Genomic DNA, 26,171 nt, shown 5'->3' on the forward strand with positions numbered 1-26,171 from the left:
GATGCTGGAATGAGTTAAGACTTTGGGGGCTGTTGGTATAGAATGAATTTTTTTGCACATGATAAGGACATGAATTTGGGGGAGCTAGAGGCAGATTGTTTTGGACTGAATTGCATCCCCCAAAATTTATGTGTTGAAGCCCTAATTCCTCATGTGATTGTATTGGAGATGGGGCATTTAAGGAGATGGTTAAGGTTAAATGAAATCAGAAGGGTGGTACGCTGATATGTTAGAACTGGTGTCCTCACCTGAGAGGAAGATATGTCAGAGATTGGTCTCTCCTTCTCTGTGCCATGTGAGGACACAGTGAGAAGGTAGCCATCTGCAAGCTAGGAAGAGAGCCATCACCAGAAATCGACCTTGCCAGCTCCTTGATCTTGGACTTTCCAGCCTCCAGAACTGTGAGAAAATAGTTTGAGCCACCCAGTCTTTGGTATTTGGTTATGGCAGCCCACGCTGACTACGGTAGGATTTTAAACAGACTTATTTTAAAGTCATTTTAAGATTGTTCTTTTTTTTTTTTCATTTTATCTGCAATGAATTCATCCTCTGACTGGTTATTTTTTGACTGTCTATCTTCATATATTTTATTTTCGTTCAATGGCTGATCATGAGTAGGAGATTTTTTTTTAAAGCTCTCTCTCTGCCCTTGTCATTCTCATTTAATATTTTTCAGCTGCCCCTGTCTAGCCCCTTAAGGCAGTAATCTACTGAAGCATTTGGATATCCATAGCATAGAGCTTCATCCCCATAAATATTGGGCATATCACAGAGTCGTTCCCAGTGCTTCAAGGCTGAGTCTGCTTCCTGCCTTGTCAATGGTTCCCTAGGCAATGTTTTGGTCTTTTGGGCCTCCTTTCATGTTTATTTGTAACATCTTAGGTTTTCTTGTCTATGGTTAGTAGACCAGTGCTGTAAACTAGGTAGTCACAGCTCCCGAAAGGCACACTTGCAAGGTTATGTGATCGTATTAACCATGTCTTTTATTTTCAGTATTCCGATGCTTTGACATCCGAATCCTTCCTAGCTTGCAAGGACTGCCCCTCCCAGGGTTAGCCAGTTCTTAGAGATAATAAACAACTCTCTCTGTGTGTGCTTTTCAAATGTAAACCAAACGGTCCAGAGCCCATACCCCCAGTCACCTTCGTTATTGGGCTCTTAGACTCCAGGCCATTTCCCCTTGTCCCAGTCACCCAGGGCCAGGTATCAGACAGCCAGGGACAGGCCCTATGCCCAGAGACTGCTGAAATTATTCAAAGTAGCCAATCTAAGCCTGCTTACACTGCCTTGCCTGTGCCTTCTCATGGACACCACCGTAAGGGCTCTTGCCCGTGATTTCTCCCACTCCCTCTGCCTCCTGACCAACCCTGGTGCTTCCCCATGTGGCCCATGTGTGGTGTCCTGGGCCTCCTGTCTCTAGGGATCTGTGAGGGAGCCTGCTTCATGACAGCCATTTCTGAGTCTAGATGTCTTACCATACCTGATTGAAACAAATCCCAAGTACCGTGAAAAAGATGATGTGCTGGGGGAATGATAGCAAAGTAAAGTGACTTGTGGAGGTGGAACACACATGTCTTGTACTTGGTTAACTCTAGTCCATTTAACATCGTAATTGTTATAAAGTTCTGGGGTTTTGGAAATGTGTGCTTTTATAATATTAAGAACTCAATAGTTTGAATTAATTTTGGATTATTACTTTAAAAATGTCAACGCATTAATAAAATGTAGCTTATATATGAGGCCAAAAGGAGAAAATAGCACAAGGTGCTTTTCTAATTAAAGAAAAAGAAAGAAAGAAATTGTTCTCCCATTACCTCCTGTGTGAATTGAAACTTCCTCACTTTATACTTAATTTAAAACACCCAATACGTGTTCGGGGAAACTTCTAAATGCTGGATGTTCAGAGACGATCCACTCCTTAGGTGCCCAGCACAGAATGCTTCTCAGTCTATCCAAATTTCTTTCTTTTTTTTTGGTGAGGAAGATTGGCCCTCAGCTAACATGTGTTGCCAATTTTCCTCTCTTTCTTTTTTTTCTCTCCCCAGAGCCCCAGTACATAGTTGTATACCCTAGCTGTAGGTCATTCTGGTTCTGCCACGTGGGATGCTGCCTCAGCATGGCCTGATGACTGGTGTGTGGGCCTGCGCCCAGGATCCAAACTGGCAAATCCTGGGCCGATGACGTGGAGCGTGTGAACTTAACCACTCGGCCATGGGGCTGGCCCCTATGCAGATTTCTTTCACCTGCTTATAACTCAGGCTCTTCGTTCCACACTGTTCAGTTTCCCCGTATCGGTTTCAGTCATTCCTGCTTCATCACTTGTGCCCCACCATTGCCACTCCCAGGTGGTTCCCTCTCGTCCTCCTCCCCTTCCACGTACCATGGATTGATTATCAGCTTCCCAGTGAAGTCTGTCTCTGTTTGTTCGGTCACGTTACCATTACTTTTTTTTTGGTAGGGAAAGATTCCCTCTGAGCTAACAACTATTGCCAATCTTCCTCCCCAAAGCCCCAGTGTATGATTGTATATTCTGGTTGTAAGTCCTTCTAGTTCTTCTATGTGAGCTGCCACAACATGGCAACTGACAGATGGGTGGTGCGGTTCCATGACCACGAAAAGAACCTGGGCTGCGGAAGCGGCGAGAGCACTGACCTTTAACCACTCGGCCATCAGGGCGGGTTCCATTTCCTTGTTTGAATTTCTACAGCCTTGTGATCATTTTCACACAATTTTTGTGAAATGTAGTCTTTAATCACATACTTTTTTGTTTTAATTTTAAAATATCTGAAATTGAAGCATCTCTGTCTCTCCATGTGTATGTGTATAAATGTATCTACACGTATATTTTTTCCAGTGATTCACTGCTCCCCCCAAATATTTTCAAATGGATAACACACATATAATCTGTGGGTTCTAGAAATTGAGGAAATAGGAAATCTTGACTTCTCAGTGGTTCTCAGTTGGTCCTTCATGGCACCTCCTGGAGCATCGGGAGCAGGGCTGAAGCAGCGGGAAACTGAGATAAACCAACGGAGCCCAACTCCAGTCACTGCTATAACCTTGGAGGAGCAGCTCAACTTTTTTGGGTAATTTTGCTCTGTTATTTTATTAATGGGTCTGAACAAAAGGTTTTGTGAACCTGAAAATATTGATGTAAACGCTTAGTGTGTTTCAGCTCTGTCTCTTTCGCTACATCACAGGCTTCTGCCCCAAAAAGCCTGGCACAGTTACGGCTAGGTAATTGGGTCGGTTTGCCCCTGACTGGTTTGTGTGCACACGTGCGGACTACATCCACAGCGATCATTTCTCTCAACCTTTTCAAACAACTCTGTGCCAGTCTCCTCAATGTTAGTTTCTCTCTGTGTTCGCGTTTTCTTAAAAAATGGTGTCTTGGGCCTCCCAGAGTGAATGTGAATTATAGCTCCATTATGTCTTTATGGGTAGCAAGTTTTAGGTTTCTTTCCAAAGCACACAAATGGATTTTAAGGAGATCTGTAAATGGCTATAATTTAAGATCAGAGAGTATTATCCTTGAGATAAGATTGGAATTTGGCAGGAAAAAACACAACTTTTATTTAGAAACTTGGCATCTTGAACATAGAATTTTGCTGCTGCAGAATTTCAAGTTAGACACTTAGTTGAGATGCAAGAAGTAAATGTTGGAAAACTGGAAGTAGCTGAGGTTTGAAAAGACTATCTAGGGAGTGAATATACGCTGTAAGCGGTTGTCCCCTCCTACTTTATCTTGTTGTGCTGAAAAATACATACATACATTTCAGGCAAAGAGAGAGAGCACTTTATTGTTAGGAATTGGCTCACACCAACATGAGGACTGGCAAGTCTGAAAGCTGTGGGGCACGCTGGCAGGCTGGAAATTGAGGTAAAAGTTGATGTTGCAGTCTTGAGTCGGAATTCCACCAGCTGGTCAGGGAGGCAGAAACTCAGGCAGGGTCTCTATGTTGCAGTCCTGAGGTCCTGAGCCTGGATTCCTTCTTTTTTGGGAAGCTGTCTTTGCTTTTAAGGCCTTTGACTGATTGGATGAGGCCCACCCTTATTAGGGAGAAAATTCTGCTTAATCACATCTAAAAAATACCTACCTTCACAGGACATCTCGGCTAGCGTTTGACCAAACTCCTGGGCACCGTAGCCTAGCCAAGTTGACGTATAAAATTAAACATCTCAGCATCTTGTTCCCTGTTAGGCTCTGTTTCCTGACATCTTTTCCTCAGTCAACTTTACTCAGTTTCACCTTACTCCACCAAATAAAATGCAATATAACTTCAGCCTCTTCAGGGTCTGCATTTGCTATAGATGAGAGGTCTTTGAACTAATTTGGATTTCATAGAGCTCTCTGGATAACACAGCCATGCAGACCAAATCTCCAGCAGCCTTGTGTGTCAGAGGCTTTCCTGCCTGGTAGGTTTGGGGTGAAAGAAAATGAATGACAGGAGTGGATTAGTGAGATAGGTTGATCCCAAAATATTAATACAGATTTGTCACTGAATCGATATTATTATGGATGGTGGCTCATTATTGTGATAAGTAAATTTTCATGAAGTCTTTGAGGCAGTCCTTTGGCCAGACACATATGTCAAGCCTGATAGAGGGTGGGTTGAGGTGGACCTGGACCATTCTTTCATCCTGCATTTGAAATCTTGGTGGTCATCTCCATGGATTTGTTTAGAGCAGAATTGAGATATTTGACACCATAATTCAAGCTCTGGAAATGCCATGTGTCCAAATGACTGCGGGAGGCTGCGTCCAGTGAGCCCTAACAAATGAGGGTCACCACTGTGACACTTTGTGAGCCCTGCATGCTGATCTAGGGCCATGATAATCGTAAAACTTCCTTGTAGGGTTCACGCCTGTTTAAAAAGCAGCACATACGCATTTCCATGTTTGAGTCTCCTTTCACATGACACTATGGATGAAATATTGTTGTTCTACAGATAGGAAACCGGGGATTCAGAATTCAGATTGCACTTGCTGAAGGACGGATAATAAATAGTGGGGTAAGAACTAGATCACAGCTTTTTTTGACTTCCTCATTTAGTCTGTTAAACATTCATAATTGCTGTTCTGGGAAATGAAAATCCTTATGTTTCTACAGTAAATTATGGACTGGCAGCACTGAACCACTTGTTTTAGAGGCAGGGGTTCTGACACAGAAAAAACCCACCTATTGTGGCGTTTACTTTGAAGGCCTTGTGAGTTGCCAGAGAAAAAGTAAAATTTACATGAATTTCATTGATTTAAAATGCAACAGAAAAAAACTAGAAGAAGAAAGAAATGGTGTTTTTCGGTTATGATAATAAAGGAAGTAATTTTCTTTTGTGCCTGGTAATTACATGGAAAACATAACTGCAACTCAAATATAACTGAATCTTTGAAGAAATGGAGGACGGGGGAAGAGAGTCATTTGTGGATTCTGAGGATCAGCTTGATCTTTCCTTCTTCTACAGAGATCAAAAGATTTATCGTTACTTGGGAAGGAAAAGCAGGATTCAATTATGATTGAGAGAAAGCCAGGAGCAGGAGAGCTGCCTTTTCCATACTTCCTAATCGGATTATCCTGTCTCCAGATAGATACTCTTTTAATTGATTCTTCAAAATCTTAATTCTAATAATTAAGCCATTTAGACATTGGAAGGATGTTAACAGAGTTCAGTGAGAGCAACAGCACTCAAAATCATTACAAATGACTGGAGTGGCAAAGTGATGAAGGAATAGGAGGAGAAAAGAAGAAGCAGTCTTTTCCTGGCCCTTTGAAGTTAATCTGCAGGGCCTCACACGGGTTACTTTCTCTCTCACAGGCCAAATAATAGGTCTTTGAAGTCTCAGAACTTGTTTCTTTTTATCTATGTACATCCATCCTTTGTTTTACGTGCAAAATCGAATTATTCCATCTTGGTTTCCCATGCTGTCGTCATCAGCACCCTGAGCCCCTAGCCCTGCCCACTCGGGGGATCTGCTGACTGTTGAATTCAGCAGCGAGTTCCCACTTCCAGAGAATCTATACGGGTTCATAATTTAGTGCAGTTTAAGATGGTGGCTCACTATTTTTTTTTTATTGAGTTAATGATGGGTTACAATCTTGTGAAATTTCAGTTGTACATTAATGTTTGTCATTCGTGTTGTAGGTGCACCACTTCACCCTTTGTGCCCACCCCCCACCCCACCTTTCCCCTGGTATCCACTAAACTGTTCTTAGTCCATAATTTTAAATTCCTCATATGCGTGGAGTCATACACGGATTATCCTTCTCTAGCTGGCTTATTTCACTTAACATAATTCCCTCAAGGTCCATCCATGTTATTGCAAATGGAATGATTTTGTTCTGTTTTGCAGCTGAGTAGTATTCCATTGTATATATGTACCACATCTTCTTTATCCATTCATCTGTGCCTCACTATTTTTTATACTGAAGGTTTTTTGAAATTTTTTCAAAAAATATTTGTCTTAAGAAACTACCTAGTGAAATTAATCCATGTAGGAATATAATATGGATAATTCAAACAAAATTTTTCCCCAAAAATATATTTAGGGGCTTGAATTATGTGGAAAATATTCTTAACTTTCTTGAAATTAAACTCATCAAGCATAATAAAATAAGTTATGGAGATTTTTAAAAAAAGGCACAAATATGACAAAAGTCGGTGTTACAGCCCCAACTGCATTTAATTTGCACGACATGAACAATTAAATGTGCTCTGTTGCTAATAGAAGATCATGTGTTCTATAGAAAGTAGCTTAAGAAGGCAGATCTTAGAGCAGCACAGAAATTTGAAATTGGGGCCATGTATTAAATTATGTTTTGCACTGTGATTGTTACTCATTCTCTGTTTTTCGCCCTTTGCTTACCTCAGTTGACAAGTGCATTCTCAATCACTGTCATCTTTTTCTGCCTATTAAATACCAACCATATAGGGGTGAGAGTCAGGAAGGAAATGAGCATTCCTTGAATACCAGTCACTGTCCTTCATATTTTCTCGTTTTCCTTACTTCAGAGCTTCTATCACTGCCTGAAATGACCTTCGTCTTTTGTTGAGTTCTTCATGGCTGGTTTTCCCTCTAGAATTTAGTTCCATGATAGCGGAGCTTTCCTCTGTCATGTGCTCTTCTAGATCCCAAGCAACAAGGCACGTGCCTGGCCCATAGTAGGTGTTCATGATTTTTGCGGGGGGGGGGAGGGGGGTTGGTTAGGAAGACTGCCCTTGAGCCAATCTTCCTCTATTTTATGTGGGATGCTGCCACAGTGTGGGTTGATGAGCGGTGCTAGGTCCGGTCCCAGGATCCGAAACTGCAAACCCTGGGCCACTAAAGCGGAGCATACAAACTTAACAACTATGCCATCAGGTCAGCCCCAAGCCCTGAATTTATTTAAAGAAAATACTAATTAGATAACAGGACAGATGACATATTAGGCAAAAATTGTGGAAGTGGTACACAATGTCTGGTGTTTTTTTTTTGTTTTTTTTTTTGCTGAGGAAGACTGGACCCGAGCTAACATCTGTGCCCATCTTCCTCTATTCTATATGTGGGTTGCCTACCACAGTATGGCTTGTCAAGCAGTACCATGTCTGCACCCAGGATCCGAACTGGTGAACCCCGAGCCGCCGAATCAGAAAGTGAGCACCTAACCACTGCGCCACCAGGCCAGCCCCCACAATGCCTAGTTTTGAAAACCTTGCTGTGAAGGAATTTGCAAGTCTCTGCAATAGAAACAAGCAGTAGATGGCGTTGCCGTGACAGGGAACTCAGACACGGAAAATGATTATTCCCAGACTGCCTTAAAAATGGTGTACTTGAGGTAAAGAAATGAAAGACTGCTAACTCTTGGCATAACCGGGAAAATGCCACTGTGATACAAATGCTAGGACTATGATTAAGTTTTAGTCCCTGACTAATGGTGCCTAAAATATAGTGTGGAGATATACAAATAATCAGAATACAGGTTAGGAAACAAAAATTGCCCAAAGAAGGGAAAATACATGTAATGTGGGAATTCATAGTCCTACAAAGTATTAATTACTTCTAGTTACATTAAAAACTTTAATTATAATTAATAATTATATTAATTACACATTTGTACTCTGTGTAACTATACAAATGAGTAATGGGTATACAAGGAGATGGGTAGACAAACCGGAAATATTCACACCTGCAAAAGTGCAGGGCACCCTTTTCTATTACTGCAAGAAAAGCCTCGAGGGGTTTGGCAAACATGACCTGCTAGGTTGCCAGCCATTTAAAAATAGTCAAGTTCAGAACCCCGGGAAAGCAGACGCATCTTTAATAGGGCAAAGAGATAGCGCTTCGCTGAGGTCTGGTGCTGCCTGAGAAGCTGACATCACCCAGTCTACTTTAGGGTAAACTTTTAACAATGAAGGGACTGGTTTTCCTCCTAAATTCTTTATGCTGACATGCTGACATCTGTTTATAGGGAGCACCAGTGTAATTCACATGGTCCAAAGCCTCATGCTTTCTGTGGGCCCACTCATCAGCCCCTCACTGCCTTCACAGCCAGCTTTCAAAGGCAACTACGGCTTTCTTACAAAGAGAGGCTTCTGGCGTTGTCACGAGAACACGGACCCAACAGCACAGGCTCTGCATTCAAATTCTGACTCGCCCGTTTATTTGAGCAAGTTGCTTCATTTCGCTAAGCCTCAATTTCTTCAAACTGGAGAAAAGAACAGTGCTTATCTCATTAGGCTATTTTGAAGATTAAGCGAAATAAAGCAAGAGAGTGTTCAGTGAGGTATCCAGCACACCACAAGCCCTCAGTTATCATTAGCTATGATTAGTCTGTGTCTGTGTTAGGAAGCGCAGCGTTCTCTCCTCCGGGCTTTTCCAGTGACCTCAGGTAACGTGATTTTCTTAAGCTGACTCTTGTGGGCTGGTACCTACTCTAGTCTTCAGGCCAGCTCCACACACGTGACTTTGAGCTGTTTCTCAGCTTCTACAAGTTCTCCCTCTCTCCCTCTCTCCCTCTCTCCCTCTCTCCCTCTCTCTCTCTCTCTCAGCCAGCCTGTAAAGCCGGAAGCACACAGCTCCCTCTGTGACTCAGATCTCCTTCCCTCTGCTCATACCACCAGAGAGAAAGGCTGTGTTGAAGCTCAAACAGGGACTTCTTGATTTCTCCAAACCGAGAGGTGACTTTTCACCATATTCTTGGTAGAGTAAGTCTGGAACATTCCTCTTGTTTGCCATTCTTTTCTTTCGCTGGATCTACTGGCTGAGAGTAACATTTAATGCAATGCTTGTCTTAATCTTTTTATAGCCACTGACTGTAGCTCCCTGGAAACTTTTACATTTTGCTTCTGACAAACATCATGTCAGACATTTTCCCAAACAAGATAGAAAGGAAATATTTGAACTCAGTCTGCGCTCTTTTTGCATACCGTCCCCTTTATAGCCGAGGGCTGGGAGAAAGAGGATGTAGGAGTTCAGTGAGACAACAAAGAGTATAAGACTATTAGACTCCTTCGCCTGTGAATGAAACAAAATGTTTTAATTCTTTGTAACATCTATTTGGAGGAAAAATCATTCTTGAATTTTATACTTTCACCCATGTACATTGATTGAGTGTAGGCCCTTTGCTCTGTTCTGTGCCCTGCCAGGCTGACCGTAGCTCACTGACCAATAGCCAACTGGATTTCCAAGAGCCGACGGGAACTGAGAAACTGCAGAGCTGTCACTCAGGCGTCTGGAGTTACCTGGATTTTTACTCTTCCTGAGCCTTCATTTTTCTAATCTCCTTGCATTCTCAACATATCTGAGCATCCTGATTGTAAATTCCCTCTTTCGGCTTAAGCAAGCCCATGTGAATATCTGTTGCATATAACCTAAAGAATCCTAATTTATGAATTAAATTAAAAAATTTAAAGATATTAAGCTTGTCAGCAATATGTTAGCCTTTTGTATGTCTCTAAGCGTATTAAATACAGAATTAGGAAGACATTACATTTTTTTCACTATGATACCCATGCTGCTTGTTTCAACAGACAACAGGCAGGGTTAACTACTTTCAAAATATCAGGAAAGAAAACTTTCTTAATCAGTGAGTTTCTAAAAGTAATGAAGCATATTTAAAAAAAAATCACACACACACAGCATTTTAGATTTCTTCATTTTACTCACCAACATTATCTTCTTATTAAAATTACCGAAGTCTTTTGAATTAAAATAATAGGAGTTTCTTGTGATATTCAAGCAATTAGCAATATATGTTAACTCTAGAATTTCAAGTAACAATATGATGTACCTTTGTAAATAGGTATCATTTCTTCTGGCAACAGGTTTTAAGCAAATTGATGTACTGGGAAGGCACAGTAACTGCTTTCCTCTTTGTAATATGTGTGTTATGAAACTTAGCACTGATATACCTTCTCAGTTTCTTCTTTGACTAGTACGCATACCTTTAAACGTACCATGCACTTTTCTTATTTCTGCACCTCTTTTATGTTGTTGATGCTGTTTAGAATTCTAGCTCCACCTCTCCCTCTAAAGCTAATTTGCAAGGAAAACTCATACTTATCCTGCGGTGCCCTACTTAAATATCACCACCTCCGAGAAGCATTCTCTGTGCACCTTCTGTCCCTTCCTCTTTAAGCAGAATCAATCTTTACTTTCAATTTATTTTTCATCGCGTCCTTTTGTAAATACCTCTCATGCTTTCGTGATCTGCTCTATTAGTCGTTTCAGGTCAGTCACTTGAAGTTACCCATGAATCCCTTTATGGCAAGGATTATGTCTTGTTCATCCTTGTGTCTTTCTAGCACATTGGATGGTTTCCAGCTGATAATTGACATTCAGTACATGTTCATTGTAAACTAGAAATTTCAGTTCAGAAAATGGTGAGGAAAATTTGAGGTGGTCTTCGGGTAATGATTTTGAGAATTATTAGAATGTTCTTAAATACAGTATTGGGGCCTCTTATGGTTTAGACATATTTTTTCAATTCATGATTTTATTACAATTTTCTAAGAATTTTTCAAAGTAGTTTTAATGCTTTCTGTTCCAAGCAACAGTATATGAGAGCTGCAGTTGCTCCACGCCTTATCAACACTTAGTATCTTCACGTTTGTGTATTCATGTACACACACACATTGCTTGATTGGTTTGACATTTTTTTGAGCATTTTTGTTTCTAATGTGTATAAGTGAAATTGGCCTAAATTAGTTTGTGTTCTTAATTTGGTCATTTCTTCCATTCTACTTTCTTTGCGTACACTCTGTTGCTTTTTTCTTGTTACTTATATTGGATGCTTAGGTTAATACAGTTTTAAAACTTTCTCTATATGTGCATATATGTATGCATGTATATGTACATATATTTACATATTAGAAATCATATATATATCTAGTATATAAATATCTTAATATCATGTTATGAATAGTGTTAATATTATATCTTATATAAATATAATATATCATCTTATATCAACTTTTTATTATATTAAATATATATCTAATATATGATATATTAATATGTCATAATTAATATATTAATATTGAGCAAAATATATCTTAAGGTCGAATTTTTTCTGAATAAAGAAATTTAAAATCTAATGATATATGTTTTATTATAAAATATATAATATATTATAATTAACAATATATAAATATGTACTGAATATAACATATAATTTAATTATATTTATTATTATATATTCTTAGTATATTATATATTACATTTATATTTATATATATTAGATATATGTCATTAGATCTTTAAATTCTTTATTCAGAACATAATTTTACCTTAAGGTGTGTTTTGCCTGATATTAATATAGCCACATAAGCTCCCTTTTCACCAATAATAGCCTGATAGCACTGTTTTCTCTTTGCTTTAGACACTTCTGTATCATTATGTTTTAGTTATGTTTTAGGTATCTCTCTTATAAACAGAATATCTCTCTTAAAAAATCTCTCAAAAATCTCTCTTATAAACAGAATATAACTAGATTCTTAAAGTCCAATTTAATAGACTTTGACAGTCTTTGTCTTTCAACTGGAAAGCTCATTTTATTTAAAGTTATTGAAAACACTCATGTATTAGGATTTATGTCTATATCTTACTTTGTAATTTTTATGTATGATGTTTTTGCTCACTTCTTTTCTTCCCACTATCACATTCTGTTAGATTCAGCAAGTTTTACTGATTTTCCTTTTCCCTTTTACCACTTTAAAATTTATGCTTTCTTTTTTCGATATGGCTGGGTTTCAAGGAGGATGGTCATTACCATAAATCACAATATCCCAAAGTATGTAAATTAGTTCAGGCCGCATCCCGAACAGCAGCCATATCGTGGGTGCCCTATCTACTAGGCACGGCATGTCAACACGAATCTCTGCGCAGAGGTGATACTAAGAGCAGGGCTGCTGATATTGTTGGGCTCAAGATTTTACTTTGTTTCTGATTTTTGGCAAAGTTTTGTTCTGATTCTCATTTGTGCACAACCAATAGATTATTCCCCCTGGGTGGCAACAATGAAAATCCGGTTTTAGGGTCTGAACATTTGACCAGCTCTGTCAGTGACAGATCTCAGAGTCGGCTTTTGTTCATCTCTTTTGTTTGTCTTTTCGTGCAGGGATGCGTTTCAATTCCATTGGAAGGAAGAAGAGCACCTTGAGATGTCAGCCACCATGATGCTGTGTTTCTGTTTCCCTTTGACCTGTTATAAAGCTGTAGAACTACAGACATAAGCTCTTGTGTCTCTCTTCCTTTGGATTATATTGCTGAACATGTTCATTTTTTGCCCTTTCATGGAGGTATAAAAATGGCACGTGTATCTCCACGTACTCGTTTGACGTGTGCTCGTGAAATCTGCTTGTGTGCCCACATGATGGTGTATGAAGCAGCTCTCGGTGACTGACCTCTCAATTTTCTCTGTGAAAGATGAGTTAGATATTTTGGGTAAAGATGAGTGTTGAAGCTGTCCTGGGAACAGTGGTTTGAGAAAAATACTAAATGTGTATGCAATGTAATGGGATGTACTTTTATTTATCAATGGGAAAAGAAAGCTGCTTTGTCTTAAAGCAAAGATTCTGTCCAGAAAGTTAAAGAAGATAGTGAAAGAAAAAGCTTCCATGGGCAGAGAAAGTTTACAAGGCTTTCAGAAAGTAAGCTTTATTTGTCTTAGTTTATAATAATGGCAAATAATGAGTGTGGAGAGAAGCAATGAAACCATTAAAATGTCGGCAAAGTAGGATCAGCTTTTACAAGTTTATTTATAAGATTTAAATAACTCATGAATTCTTTACTGCTAAAATATTACATTAACAGAGCTCTAGAATGTGGTTTTCTCTGTTAAAATGACAGATTGGTATAGGAGTGTTCAGTCTGCTCTTTAGAAGAGGTAGTAAAAGTTATTTGTTACCTTCTGTGTAACCTGCCCAGACGGCTGAGATTGATTCTTTCTTACCAGATAAACTTTCTGTGCTTATCCTACTTTGTTGCATGCTTGATTACTAAAACAGACAGAACCCAAAGGTTCTTTGCTTCCAAAAGAGCTAAGATTCCTTCCAATTGTCCTAACTTCGGCATATGTTCATTTAAAAATATTGTGCTGTCATTTCGATTAGCAAGAAACCAAGCCACAACCATTCATTGCTCTCAGGCTACCATGCTTCCACCTTAATCAAGTGACCAGCCTCCTCTGTTAATGCTTTGATTTTGTCTTCTCAAGGTCAGACACAAAATTCAGAAAAATAAAATGTAAATGAATAAATAAATTCAAGATTTTTTTTTAACTAATCTATTTTTTTCATCTTACACAAGAAACTGCTAGAAATAGGTTTTTTTTTTTTTGTCCGGTATGCTTCATATTTCATACAGCTCAATACTGTTGTAAAAGCTGCAAGGGAAGAGAAATTGTGAAATCAGAGAAGTTTCACCTTTATTGGTTGCATTGAATTCAGGCAAAAATTTTATTAATCTAAATATATTCAGAGATTGTATACTTTACAGGAAAGCTCTCACATGTCCATAATGTTACTACTATAAAGGGAAACTGATCAAATTCATAGGTAACATTTGTGTATTATATCCAGGGGATTTTATTCCCCTCCGTTCTGATATTTCTGGTTACTGATAGAATTAACCACAGCCATTCAGCCCTATCATCAACAGGCAATTCTGATTTCCTCTCCTGCTTGTCTGAAAGTTTTGACATGAGGTGGAGGCCACACGTCGATTATTCTACAAAGTAGAACAGTTTTCAAACCTTAGGAAAAGGATTGTACCAGGAGCTCTATTGATATCTCAAGGAATGGACTCATGGCTACTGGCTTTGGATTTAAGGTGGCACCACTTACACAAGCGTCAGAATGTATTAAGTGGATGAGTCAAGATTTCCAGGACTTGTTTTAGTTTAGCAGTAGATAAATTTGTGAAAGCAGACTGCTGAGCCAATACCCAGAGACTCGAGAATTTGTTACATGGTACTGAAGCAAGTATATTTGTTAGAATGTTGTTGGTATTACTGAGCCCTCAGAATTTAAGAAGTATTTTTACTAAATGTGTATATTCTTCATGGCAATGTAGTTGTATCAGAATAGAATCAAACATATCAATTGTGCAACCAAGACCATACCTGTGATATTATGCTTGAGAATAGATCTTATTAAATCAGGTATCAGAAGCCCATTATTAAGAAATAAGGGGTGTATTTTACATATGAAACTGATGTGCACCAAGTCCTCCAAGGAAACCAGACTGATACCTCTTCTATGTCGTCCAGAGTCCCTGAAGAGTCATCTTACAGATGAGAAGGAAGATCTTCTCCTGGGAGGCCAAAACTTTGGCAGATATTGAGTAACTCAGAGAGGAATTCACTCACATTTGTAGGCTCTACTGCAAAATCTGGAGGAGATAAATTTTGGGGGATTGGTTTCCTAGCCTCAGACTAAGAGTTTAAGTTAAAAAATGTTCTATAGAGAAGATTGTCAGAGAAACAAGCACTCTCATACATTTCTGGTAGAAAGGCAAATTGATACAACCCTTTTGGAGGGGAATTTGGCAATATCTAACAAAGTTACACGCGCACTTGCCTTTTGATGCACTTACCTCAATAATCCTACTTCTAGGAATTTGTCCTGAAGAATATACCTCCAACAATGGGAGAACATATATGTACAAGTTTATTCACTGAAGCATTGTTTATAAATGCAAAATGCTTGAAACAGTCTAAATGCCTGCAAAGGAGAGTTGTTGAATAAACAATGGGACCTTCACACAAAGGAGTACTATGCAGCTGTAAAGAAGAATGAGGGAGATTTCTATGCACCACACACATATTTTTAAAGGGATATATTTTTAGTGAGAAATTAGAGTGTGAAAGAGATTCTATAGTACACTGCCTTATATGTGAGAGAGAAGGGGAAACAAGAAAGTATACATGAATCTATGCAATTGTGAAAAAGAAACAGAACGGATAAAGCAGAAACTAATGGGGTTGGTTACTTACAAGCAAAGGCTATGCAAAGAGTAAATGAATGGGGGATGGGACCAGGGTTGAAGGAATGAAGGAGGAGGGTCACTTCTCTGAGTAAACCCTCCAAGAATTTAATATGGTGTTTTGTATAGTTCTGATTTTTAGAAGCGTGTTGATATTTCACATTCGTGAAAAAGGAATTAATTAATTAGAATTAACCAGTACAGAGGAAAATCCAAAATGGAATACAAATACTAACAAATCACCCTAACTTTGTTACTAATGAATTATATAACTGCACCAGAGGGAGTGGGGAAGAAAAGAATTCACCTAAGTAACTTTGGAAAACAGTATTTTTTTCCTATATTCTCTAAAGCTAAGGACAAAAAAAAAAAAAATGAACTGTAACATACTGTACTCAGGTTACTAATCTGTATTTCATAGTGTTATGAGTTAGAAATTCTGAAACTGCTTTATGTGTGTTCTAGGAATAAGTAAAAAGAAAATACATTGTGGATAATGATAGCCAAGTTTCTCATTTTCAGAGAAAGAAATTAAAATAAAGGAAAGGGGAAAGCTAGAGTAAACCATATGGTGTGGTTGGAATAAACCCTTACTAGACCTCTCCAAAGAAGATATGCAGATGACACATAAGCTGATGAAAAGAGGCTCCACATCCTGTGCCATCAAGGAAACGCAAGTCAATAAGATACCTCTACAAAGCAATTAGAATGGCCAAAATCCGGAGCACTGACAACACCAGATGCTGGTAAGGAGGTGGAACGACAGGAACTCTCATTCATTGCTGGTAGGAATACAAAACGGTCCAGCCATTTTGGAAGACAGTTTGTCAGTTTCTCACAAAACTAAACATACACTTACCGTGCAAACCAGCAATCACGCTCCTTAGTATTTACCTAAATGAGTTGAACACTTGTGTCTATACAAAAACCTGAACAGAAAAGTTTGCAGCAGCGTCAATGTCCTTTAGTAGGTGACTGGACAAATAAATTGTGGTACATCTAGACAATGTAATATTATTCATCCCTAAAAAGAAATGGGCTATCAAGCCATGAGAAGACATGGAGGAACCTAAAACGCATATTACTGCAGTTAGTGAAAGAAGCCAAGCTGAAAAGTCTACATCCTGTATGATTCTAACTGTACGACATTCTGAAAAAGGTGAAATTGTGCAGACAGTTAAAAGATCAGTAGTTGCCAGAGGTTGGGGTCAGGGAAGGAGGGATGAATAGGTAGAACACAGAGGATTTTTAGGGCAGTGAAATAAATACTGTCTATGATACTATAACGGTGGATATATGTCATCACAATTTGTCCAAACCCGTAGAATGTACAGCACTGAGTGAATCCTAGTGTAAACTAGACTTTGGGCAATTACAATGTGTCAATGTACGTTCATCAGCTGTAACAAATGTCCCACTTTGGTGGGGATATTAATAATGGGGGAGGCTATGCATGTGTCGGGGCAGGGAATATATGGGAAATCTCTGTACCTTCTTCTTAATTTTGCTGTGAACCTAAAACTCCTCTAAAAAAAGTCTTTAATAAAAAAATAAATAAATAAAAATGAAAAAATTTAAAAAGCGATAATGGATTATACCCCATAAATAAAACAAATATTCGTACATCCATACTGATGTAATGGTTGAATAAATAAATGGAGAGGAAGGGAAAGCTCTTCCTTACAGTAAAATTCCAATTAATAAATGTATAAGGAAGGACAGAAATAGAAAATCACCTTTGGACAAATGCCACAGTCATTGTTTTAGGCAAGATTCATAGTAGATTTGAAAATTAGTTGGTGAAAGTATGAGAAACAGAATATTTACATAATCTCAATATTTCCTGCCAGTGGAGGTAATGGAAACCACCTTAACCAAATAGTCACTAATAATGAGACGTATGGCCCTGTGTCCCCTGATATGACACACTGAGAAGGGCACAACATGAATTCTGTGATATTCTTGCCAAAAATGCATACTAGACTTCAATCAGGAAGGAACATCAGTTAGGCCCACATCAAGAGGTACTGCGTGAAACACTGGCCAGTCACCTTCAAGAGTGTCAAGGTCACGAGAGACAAGGAAGGATTGAGGGACTGTCCCAGGTTGGAGGAGATAAGGAGACATGATCACAAAAATGCAACGTGTGATCCTGGATTGGCTCTTGGTCCCAAAAAAGGACATTAGTGAGGTAATTGCCAAAATTAGAATAAAATCTGTAGATTAGTTAATATTATTGTATTAATGTCAATTTCCTGGTTTTGATCATTGTGCTGTGGTTATATAAGATGTTAATATTTGGGGAAGTTAGATGGAGATGTCAAGGATGGTGATATGAAGATATTGAGCAGTTCAGTCTGAAAATGATTGGGTAAACCAAGGCAGCAACAGTGCAGATAGAAAGCAGGAAGTGTAGATTCAAGAAATACAGCTAGAATGGTCATGATTGATAGTTGAGCAGTGTGAGATATGCAGGCATGGGAATGGCGTGTTATTTCAGGGTTGCTGTGAGAGAAAAGATGAACTCACTATTGGAGCTATTAAATTTGAAATGCCTGTGGGACATGTGGAAATATCAAATTGACAGATCTATGCAGGGTGTCAATAAATGCAGGTTTGTCTCGGACCGTCTCAGTGTACGACTATGGTCCTGGCATAATTATTCATAGTACTGCTTTCATACTCAGAAGTGTCATGAGAAATTATATAGTAATTCTTGTATAGCTCTGAAACATGGGAGATGGGGCTGTGCTGGTGCAATCTATATTGGGGTCTGTTAAATAGAAATGATGGCTAAAGCAATGTATTTGGGTGAAATTGTCAGAATGAAGAGAAGAGCGTGTGTATAGTGTGTGTATATATACACATGTATGCTTGTCTATCCACCCTTTAAAAACTATTTCTAAAAATAAAAAGGAGTGTCTTATTATATCATGGAAATTAGTTTATATTGATATGTCTTTCCTGTAACTATCCTTTCTATTATAGAAAAAATATTAATTGACTGTAGAATATAACTCTATGTATAATGTTCAAGAAACTAGTCGTTAGTCATATTATTATTTTTTAAATTAAAGATATTCATTAGGAGTGTTCCAAAAATTGGAAATTGGCAAGATGAAGAAGATACACCAATGGAAACTGAAACAGAGCATCCATGGAAAAAGGGAGAAAACCTGAGAGAGTCTGTTGTCCTGGATGCCAAGTGAAGAAGTTGACTCCAAAAGGAAGTGATATCAAACCTGAAGTGAGTTTGCTCACCCGTTGCACAGCAAGCCAATCTCTGACACCAGGGGTAGTGGAAGAATGTAGGAATTTTATTATTGCACAGCACTGAGCAAGGAGAGAGGGCAGCTCACACTGAAATCCCAAACTCCCCGAAAAGCTAAAAGGAAGGGTTTTTATTTGGGGTTTTAGGTAGGGGAGGGGGAGCACATGGCCTTGCTGGTCGGAGCTTTCCCACCAGCCTGTCTTTGGCCTTGAGACTACTTGCAGAGAGGAGGGAGCCCATGACCTTGCTGGTCAGCAGCTTTCCCACCAGCCTGTATCTCTTTGCGGCAAGGAGATAGCAAATCCAGGTGCTTGTCCTTGGCGGTGTCTGTCTCCATGGATGAAGTGGATTCTGTAGCCAGGAAGCCAGGGAGTAAGCAGGGAATGAGTGTTTTGGTTTTAACCTCATATATGCTGGGTTTAATGTAGGGAAACTGATATCAGGCTTGGTATCAGAAGGAGCAGTCAAATGCATCAAGAGCTTCCGAGAAATCAAGTTAAATGAGGACTGAGAATTGACTATTGGATTTGGCAATATGGAAATCTTTGACAATGTTAGATTCAGTGGAGGAGTGGGTCAATCTTATCGGAGCTGCATCAGAAGAGAATGGAGTTGAGAAAATGGGGACAGTGAGTATAGAAAACTTGTATAAGGAGTATCATTATAGGGGAGGCAGACAATTCCAATGTCAGCTAAATAGGGGATGTAGAGTTAAGGAGGGCTTCTATCTAAATCTGGGAGATAACACAGGAAATCTGTATGCTGATGGGAATGATATAGGGGAAAATTGATGATGCAGAAGAGAGCAAAATTTTTTTGTAGGAGCAAAATCCTTGAACGATGAGATATGAGGTGATAAGATGCACAAATTGAAAGGTTGAACTCTGTGAAGACTGGGAGAAATAGCAGACTATTTCGGTTTAGGTACAGGCAGGTTTGTAAATTTAGTGGTGAAACATAAGGTGGTTTTCTTCTATTTTCCTGGTGAATTAAGAAATAGGGCCAGGGGCTGACCCCATGGTTGAGTGGTTAAGTTCCCATGCTCCACTTTGGCGGCCCAGAGTTAGTGGGTTTGGATCCTGGGTGTGGATCTAGCACCACTCATCAGGCCATGCTGTGGTGGCATCCCACATAGAAGAGCTAGAATGACCTACAACTAGAATATACAACTGTGTCCTGGGGCTTTAGGGAGAAAAAAAAGGAGGAAGATTGGCAACAGATGTTAGCTCAGGGCCAATCTTCCTCAACAAAAAAGCAGACACAAAAAAAAAGAAAGTCAACGGATGAGAGTGAGAAAGACGGATAGGATTTTGGATGTTTGGAGAGACAGAAGATATAATCTGGGGAAGTGAGGGACGATTGACAAAGGAGATGTGATTGGACTGCTTGGATTTATTGAGTGTTCCTTTGAAATTTGTTGTCATAAATTTAATCTTATTGCCTTATAACTGTAAATCATGCTTTGTGAATGCAGCTGTGATTGTGTAATTTTTTCAAGCCTCATTGATCTGGTCTGTTACAGATGTGGAATATATACAGTGACAGGTTTAACTAAGGTTAAATTTGTGCCAGGCAACTAGGACTTAGGGACAGACGGGTGAGATTGCCAAGGTTATATGAGAGAGATGAACTATGATATGGGATCATCATTAGGGCAAGGGAGCAGGAAATGAACTGTCTTTTGTGGTACTTGAACTTTATGTCAGAAACTTTACACGTTTGGGCAAAAGTTTTGGCGAGGATGATCAAAACCCAATGCTCAAGCCAGAAGCCCTAGAATAGTGTTACGGGCTGTGAGCAGGAAGGTAGAACAGGTGAGATAAAAGATCAGGGATGGAAGAGAGAGAATAGAGCAGGCAGACTACATCAACCCTGAGGAAGCAGTGGACTTCAGGCAGCCAGCAGTCAGCTAGGCTGGAGTTGGGGGCGATAACTGGACTAGAATAACTCACCATGCGATGTATTGTGCTAATTGAGACAGCTGCCAAAAGCTATCTTTCTGAGGGGTGCCCCAGGGAGTCCCTGAGAAACTCAGATGGTCCATCTTAGCCCTAAAGAGGCCAATATCAAGAGCCCAATCCCAGCAAAGCAGCAGCTTGAACTCAGTTCTCTCATCTGGCTCAGAGGGCAGCCTTAAGCTTACATGGTAGATCAAGGACCTTACCACAGACTTAATGGGAGCTGAATTTACAAAATATCTGGGGTGGCCACAGTGTGTCACCAAAGCTGGGACAAGAGTTCTCATAGCTGGACATGTGACTGGGTTGCTGACATGCTGTTCCTTTCTGACACAAAATATGAGTGCCAAAAAAGCAGTTCTTTTTCCTATCATTTTCCCATGAGGATCCATTATTATACTTTATCTTTTCATCCACCCTGTTAATTGGCAGAATGAATATTTTTGTAAAGGATAATTTTCTTTTCTTGGTAATAGGAAACTCTTTTCACGTTGTCTAAGTAGAGGAAGTATCTCTTATCAAGAGTTTATATATGCCGCACTACACTAAATTCCATAATACATGATCTCATTTACTCATCTCAGTATGCCTCTGAAGTAGGTGTTGTCATGATTCTATTTTTTTTAAACATGAAGTAATTGAAGCCCAGAAAGTATAACTGACCTGTGCAGAGTCACATGACCCATAAACGTAGGAGCCAGTACTCAAACGCAGAACTTCTTCCAAATCCTTGCTCTTAAGCTATATTGTATGCAGAGACAAGAATATGCTGTGGACAGACAGCAAGAGGGGACTGATATAAACCATGCCAGATGGGAGAATATTCTAGCTTCCACCTTCGCGCTCGCATGTTTATCCAAATCCGTTATACTTAAACAGAAAATCCCCCGTTACAGATTTGTGGGGGTCTTCTGGGGATTCTTTTACCAGCAGAAAGATTTTTCAACAATGGTGGAGATTATTTTTTAAAAATAAAAAGGAGGAGAAAAGTGAGAAGTGGAAATATTTTCCCTTCCATGTCCAGGCAGATGCATCTCTCTTGAATCCTGGTGAAAGACACAGACACTCAGCAAGTGAAACTGGTGCTCTTCCCACCATCTGCTCTCCCTGTGTGAGGACCATCTCTGCATCACATGCTTCACTTGATTGGCATTGTTCCAGAGCGAATAAATTACTTGACTACAGAAAGAGCAGTTATACTCGAGCTTCAACTAAACAACAACAACAACAATAGAAATGATAAAAGTAACAATACGAACAACTGTGCATTTGTTTACCTGCTGGATTATTCGGAAATATGAGGGCCACAGACATGGATGTGTCTGTTGTCTAATACCTTGTCTCCTATGGGACATAAAGATCAAAAACTTTTTCCTGAAAAACGCATGTGAAATTTACATACAATGAAATTCATAGAGCCCACAGTTCTTTGATTGCCCATTTGATCAGGGACTAATTGCCATATTAAAATCACCCTCTGTCAGTTACTACTTTTTTTTTTAATGTGTTGGTTTCTTGTTTAGACAAACATATATATTTTATTTCCCCTGAATATGGAATTCTAATACCTCATTATTGAACCTCGACTCAAATCTTACCCTTTTTTATAAATGAGGGGACAGTTTTGTAAAAATATTATTTTTAATTATCTAATACTTTCCTTTCTCTTCTTTTGCCTCTAACAGAAATAACTCAATCCTTACGGAAAGATATTTGATAATATAGATTTTATAGAAAATCATGATATGTCACCTCTATTGCATAATTCATTTTAGTGTTTCTATCCATCAAAATACAGCCTTTATATGAGATTTCTCTAATAATTTTCTTGCTCCTTGAGAATAAACATACATAAATGAAGTAATTGCCTTACAGCATCTCACTGAGCTGACTTGTTTGTATTTAGAGATTCATACAATGATTTGTCCCCAAAGAGCAATTGAAGTAGTTTTTAAAGATAGAAAACATAAAAATTTTAATGTGAATACTAGAAGAAAGGTTTTAATTAAGGAGTAGGCTGATAAATTTCTTGCTGATGAAAACTCTGACCATTAAATTTCTCTGTGAGGATGATGAGAGAAAAGATAAGAGGGTGCTTGTATAAATTCATCATTATTATTACTCAAGGCAATGAGCTGTTAAGCACGAGCTTAATTATGACCTCCATTCGTCATCTTGATACTTAATGATGCACCGGATGCGCTGTTCCTGCTCTGTCAATTGCCTGCTCTGTCAGTTGACTGAGATTCCATGCCAAACGAGTGGCTGTCTTCCTCCTCCAGAGGAGAGAGATGGTTTACGCATGTCCAGCCTCCAGGCAAACACCAACTCACTTTCCTCTCAAAATGTGGTCTTTCCTGGGACAGGTTCCACCAGAAATTAGGCTAGAAATTTGCTTGCTTCCTCACCACATCTTAGGTCAGAAGAAACAGGAAAAAAATCGCTCATCTCTGACTGTTCTCATCATAAATGATTGAGATCTGTCATACGACGGAATAATTTTAAAAGGGAGATGGTTGTTTTGGACACGGAGGCTTTCCGGAAGCTTCATTAACTCCAGGAGCTGATGAAATGACGTGCCCTGACAGATGCAGCAAAGGAGCACAGCTAGTTCAGGTGCTGCTGGGCAACCAGCAATTCCGTTAAAGTCTTGCATTTTGTTCTCAGAAGAGATGAGCTCAAGTTGAATAAAGGATTGTACTTTTTAAGAAAAACAGACGAGAGGTTATAAAAAGGAATATTTTAGATTCTTATAAATGGATAAATTATTATCATTTTTTACTTCTAAACTATCTTTCACTAATGAAGAATACGATTCTCCAGTTTTCAAAGTGTAAAAATTAATATTAAATTCCAAATTTTCTTACCGATTGAATCACCCTTCAGCTATTTCAGGTGTTCGCAATTGTTTTGTTTTTGGTTTTCATGGGAAAATTTATACCATAGTTTAGGTAAAGCAACAGCCTTACAATTTGTTGTGTTTTTTTGGCTGGGTAAAGTATTCTTTTCATCTGTAACTCCAAAACTCAAGTGTTAGTCTTCGGTGTTGTACTGACAAATATGGCCGAGGTAACACATAGAATTATTTTTGCCTTTCAGAGTAAAAGATCTTTGTTCTTCAGCAGTTATACACGTACTCACACACAAATATCCACCACTTGAAGACTGAGCTTCTGTCAGGCCCCTTTGCCATCTGTCTGTGAAAGAAATCAGTAATTTGATAGACTTTGTGATACAGACTGACCATCTGCAATCTTGGGAACAGTATTTAAGCTCTGAGAACCCAGTAGGAAATCTGTTCAAATATGTTTTCTCAGGTCATCCAGTGCCTTATGTTTTCAATGATTTTAAGACTAAATAAAAGGGAAACCTTGAGTATGTTGGGAGAAATTTCCTTTTCAAGCAGAGAATGATCCAGTAAGCACTTCTGAAGATTATATCCAGTTGTATACAATTTGACCTTGTGCATTTCTGAAAAAATAAGAGATTAGTTGAAGATATCAGTCATCAAACGGGGTTTGTGAACAGTTATGACTTTGACATATTCATGGAATTAATATCTCTTTGGATGTAATATTAGATAATTTTTGTTCTTTAAAATTAACGTGTTAACAGAGTCACTTTCAATAAATTTAATCCCCAAACTGAAATAGGGCTGCCAATGCTGCATTATTAAATGGAGCATTTATAATATATGTAGCTAACATGAGCAGACTGTGCTAGACAAAAAAATTACAAGATAACTTCATGAAGAGTTCCACAGCAAAAGTCATTTCTACAAATTACAGACAGAACTATCAGTTTCCATTTATAAATGTACAGTGAGAATATTTAGTTGGGTTAAGTTGCAAAAGACACACACACACAAAGTCTACCCGTTAAATACTTAATTAATTATACAATAACTTTAAAATGGTGTTTAGTCCTTAATTTATCCTGATTTCCAAGTTTGCTTTCTTCACCGAATAGTTTATCGTTACTCTACGTTCGGGGTACACGTTTTTTCCCAGCAAAAGCAATTTTTTAACCTTCAAAAGACGATTTCATTCTATTCCTAACATTTTCCCCTCTTTCTTCAGAAGCATTTAGATCTCTATTGAGTTTGGTTTAAAAAGATAAATTCTAACAAATTTTTCCCAAGATGTAATGAAGGCAAGTCTATTAACTTCCGGTTTTAGTTATACGTTTGTTTGTGTGTGTACCTTTTCCAGTTTATCCTCTAAATAAGCAGAACTGAAAATTTTTTATTATCCTTCTATTAAAGATGAGGAGGAGACAAGAAAGAGAGAAAGAAAGAGACAGAGAGAGGACTTTATCTTTAGTTTCCATTATCCAGTATTTAAACTTTGAGCACATTATTATAAATGTTCTTCCTAGGGAAAAACAAAAGCTTTCGTTTATGAGGACGTAATGCGAATAAGTTGTTAGACCAGAGAAATCGAGGGCAGACGGAGGAGAGCTGAAGGAACGAAAAACTTTAAAAAACGTGCCTTGCTTCTTAGATTTGGCGGGTTTTTCGTTTATTTTTGAAAGCTGAACCACCACCACCACCACCGACAACAACAACAAAAATACTGTCAGCTTCCGGGGAGACAAAGAACGTGGGCTGTTCTTTCAAAGCGTATTCGGAAACCTCACCACCGAGCCTCAAAAACAGAACTGGAGGTCAAACACCGACGGAAATAAAAGCATCACCTTCTTTCCAATCCAGCGGATGTTAGTTACCGAAGCAAAGTTGATTATTGTCTCTTCAGTATTCGTTCTTTGATTAAGGGGAAGCTTTCATGCTGATGGCATTCTTTTTTGTTCGGTTTCATTTTTCTTAGGAAAAAAACAACAGATGCTATGATATAATGACATTTCAATACAATCATTTGTAAATGTAAGGCAGACTATGAACAGGCAATAAAAACAGTTTTTTGAAAGAGACAGTGATTTCTTTGTAATACAATTCAAATGTTCATTTGAAGTTAATACTTCAATTGATCTTTCTTTTTATTTGATATTATCAAACTTCTTTCAATTTTTCTCTACATTTTGTCACTAATTTCAGAGTTTTTTTTCTCATTTATTTCTCATGTACCTGGTTAATATTAAACAAGAATTTTCCCTTAAACATTTCAATGGAATTTAGACCAAGTTGAAAAATTTGTCAAAAAAATCGACTTATTCAAATTCCTTGAATATTCTTCATTATTCCTGAAAAATTGCTTTCAAAGTACATTTTCAATGATTGTAACAGTGCAATTTAGTGGAATCAGCAATTCACAAGTTTTTAAATTTAACTCTTCATTTGTTGCAATCTAACTTTGTGATTTAGTTTCAGGTTTTTTCTTTTCTTTTTTTTTGTTCTTTTGAGGAAGATTAGCCCTGAGCCAACATCTGCCACCGATCGTCCTCTTTTTTTGCTGAGGAAGACTGACCCTGAGCTAACATTTGTGCCCATCTTCCTCTATTTTCTACGTGGAACGCCTGCCACAGCA

General features: G+C 38.5%; 1 long non-coding RNA gene across 6 annotated transcripts in view; it reads left to right on the forward strand.

Annotated features, from left to right (window-relative positions):
• Nucleotides 1–26,171, forward strand: part of LOC106848173 (uncharacterized) — an 86,226-nt gene that overhangs the window by 23,261 nt on the left and 36,794 nt on the right. Inside the window, exons 2-4 of one of the 6 annotated variants that reach the window (XR_011501867.1) lie at nucleotides 7,556–7,628; nucleotides 9,024–9,179; nucleotides 12,593–12,707. The exons of 2 other annotated variants lie outside the window; for them this stretch is intronic. This is a non-coding gene — a long non-coding RNA (uncharacterized lncRNA). Of the gene's footprint in view, nucleotides 1–7,555; nucleotides 7,629–9,023; nucleotides 9,180–12,592; nucleotides 12,708–26,171 lie in introns of those variants that run through there. 3 more of the 6 variants (XR_001402364.3, XR_011501868.1, XR_011501865.1) reach the window with 3 other exon arrangements.

This window comes from Equus asinus, chromosome 3 (genome assembly GCF_041296235.1).
Source record: "Equus asinus isolate D_3611 breed Donkey chromosome 3, EquAss-T2T_v2, whole genome shotgun sequence".
NCBI classification, from domain to species: Eukaryota; Metazoa; Chordata; class Mammalia; order Perissodactyla; family Equidae; genus Equus; species Equus asinus.